Source organism: Rhinolophus sinicus, linkage group LG09 (assembly GCF_036562045.2).
Source record: "Rhinolophus sinicus isolate RSC01 linkage group LG09, ASM3656204v1, whole genome shotgun sequence".
Taxonomy (NCBI): domain Eukaryota; kingdom Metazoa; phylum Chordata; class Mammalia; order Chiroptera; family Rhinolophidae; genus Rhinolophus; species Rhinolophus sinicus.
This window is the reverse complement of record NC_133758.1, coordinates 95,092,365-95,095,408: the sequence shown is the minus strand read 5'-3', so window position 1 is coordinate 95,095,408 and position 3,044 is coordinate 95,092,365. Positions and strand designations below refer to the sequence as shown.

The 3,044-nt window shown below is 37.7% G+C and overlaps 1 pseudogene; it reads right to left on the bottom strand.

Annotated features, from left to right (window-relative positions):
* Positions 1–235: 235 nt before the first annotated feature.
* Positions 236–2,641, bottom strand: LOC141573091 (nascent polypeptide-associated complex subunit alpha pseudogene; annotated as a pseudogene).
* Positions 2,642–3,044: the final 403 nt, after the last annotated feature.

Here is a 3,044-nt window from a genome sequence, read left to right as displayed (position 1 = left end):
CCAACCTAGATAAACAAAAAGTAACTGGGTCACTGGAGCAGGCACTTCATTAAATCAGCCCCAATTCTTCCTTTCCTATTCCCTGTGATTCTCTATGCCCTGAATTCCCTTTCCTCTTCATTTTTCCATTGTTAGACTATGTCAAGGAAGGAACAATGGCCCTCAGGACAAAAATGATAGGGGACTCTGATAATGACAATGGCACAGACATTTTATAGGGGAATTGGGCCGTTGGGCTATCTGAGGTCAGTTACCTTCATACCACTATTTGGCAAGTTCTTGTCAGCTGGTTGTTACTTTTTTTTTTTTTTTTTTTTAAGATGCAGTGTATTCTTTCGTAAGTTCTATGTAATTTTCCTAGAATTTCCCATTTCTAACATATTTTCCAGTCTAATCTTCAGAGGCATCTACTGTATTCATTTTGTTACTTGTAAATTTTTTTCACTGTTAGAATCATTTTTTCAGCATGATTTTTGGAACATTTTCTCCACATCTGAAGCAACAGACAAATCATAACAACCTTTGGGGAGTTCATTTGTTTGCTTGTAACTTTGTTGGTCATTGTATATGGAAAATAACTTTTTTTTTATATATATATACACATGGGTTAAACAATGAAAACAAAACTTTGGACTCCATCTAGCTAAAACAACTTTAGGAATTAACATTTGACTTAAATGATGATTTGTAACCACAGGGTGGTAGAGAAATGTACTGGTGGTTTTTATGAATTTTATTGAGCATTTAAAAAATTGTGATTTGTGGAATTAGCAAATCTTTAAATCTTTCTATTATATTATACCTTTAAAAAAAAAATAGGACTCTTGAGAGCATACCGGCAGTGTTTAAAGAGATCAGAAGGCAGTTCTAGAGCATCTCCATATTTCAGGTCCTATGTATGGAAGTACGGAATCACAAATCATAGACACTTAGAAAGATATGTGCTCTTAGAGGTCATCATGTCTAACCACCTGCTTTTGCAAGACAAGAAACTCAAGTCAAGAGAAGAATGAAAAGTAGAGAGACGATGGTCTACTTTGTTTAAATTAAAACATTTTTTGGAGATTGTGCTCTTTTTCCCCCCCCAATCCCATAAGAAGCCATAACTTTATTAATAATAGACACAGTACAAATTTCAAACCAAGCTGCAGTTACTCTTTGGAAACACCAAGAAAAAGGTCTTCGTTTTTAGATGGTTACATGAACTCCATAATAGCATTTACAATATCATTCCTGTTTTTCCTAGGGGCTCGGACAGCCTTTGCTCTAGACACAGTTGCTTGTGACATGACCAGTTCTATGTCCTTAAGTTCCACATCTGGTTTGTCAACGTCTTCTTCGCTCTCCTCTTGTACAGTTGGAGTCTGTGTTTTCTTGAATGCCTGAGATAGCTTCACCTTGACCTTTGAATTTCTTAACCAGTTGCTAGCTGTGCTTACTGAGGTAAATCTTTGATCTTCACTTTCCTCAAAACTATGTATGTAGGTATCTGAAGCTGGGCTCTTGTAGACATCTTGTTTAGTGATGACAAAGTGGGATTACTGGATAGGGACCCTAGTAGCCCCTGAAACCTATCGAAGACCCAGTTTGGACATAGCCTTCTGAGCCTTCTTTTCACTCTGACTGTTTTTGCTACACTAACTGGCTCTTCATCGATTTCAGTGGCTGCTGCCAGCTGTACTTGTGTGGTTGCCAGTGTGGAATCTTGTTCCTGGAGCTCTGGTACTGATTCATCACTGTCAGATCCTGTTCCAGACCCTGTCTTAGCCTGGGGCTGTGGCAACTCCTGTTCTGTAGCAGGAGAGGTTTCTGTGGCTTCACCGGGCATTTTGTGCGGGGAACGCAGAACTAAGATGGTGGCAGAAAGACAGTGAGCAAGAGACCCGAGCCTGTTGCAGAAGGAAGCCTGGCGGAGGATGAGACCGTGGTCTCTGGAACCCCAATCTGATGCACTCGTCCCCAAAACTGTTACTTCAGACGTTGACTGTAAACAAATGTAGTTCTCCAAAAACTATTAGAAGAATGAAAAGGCTATAATCATTTTTAAAGATGTCCTTGACAGTTTGGGGAGTATTATTTCGCTCTGAAGAGAAACTGAATTGATAGCATTTGCAGCCCTTCAAAATGAGATTAAGTAATACAATTTTTTTATCCCATGTAGCTTCCATGCAAATAGTTTATACACCATGTATATATAGGTGTGTGTGTGTGTGTGTGTGTGTCTGTCTGTCTATATATCCTACTGGTTCTCTTTCTCTGGTAGAACTCTGACATACAGATTTTGGTATCCTTATATCTTGATACGATACTACAGTTGAAAAAACAACAACACTGAATCGTTGAATAAGTTATGGAATGTAATGAAACCCGTAATCTATTTCTAAAGTGGTTTATCATCATTATTTTTAAATGCTTGAACAAGCTGCCAGTAGAGGTTGATACTAAAACTACCAGGAAATATGCCAGTATTTGTAATTTTGTGTTTTTCCTATCAACTAGAACATAACAAGGTATATAATAGGTTTTAAAGGTGCTTTTAAGGAAACAAAACAATCAGAGGCCTAATAACTGCCCGCCTCCCCTTGTGTGACAGTGATGCTCATTTACTGTGTAATATTAACTTTGTGATATAAGTTGTGACCTACAGGAATTCTCTCTTCCTCATGATAGCATGAATTCCCAGTCCCTGATTGATTTTTTTTTTTTTTATAGTAGTGAGCATAGCTGCCTTCTTGATTGTTTATTAGAGATTTTTGTCCTATGGAACCTACAATGATGTTTATAAAATATCAGGTTTTTCTTGCTGTTGCCAAGGTAACTAATACCTGATAGAGACAGTAATAAAAGGTGAAGGAGAATTTCTGGAACCAGAGCTTTCTCTTTGGAGCTGTGAGCCATCAATTTGAACATGAGTTAAATGACTTTCATATATATCTCTGACCAGGATCTTGACATGGTATAGAATTGTCAACTATTGTTTGAATGTAGTAGAGTCAGATGTCAAGTTCATAGTATATACAGTCTCCCCTTTGTTATCTCCTAGA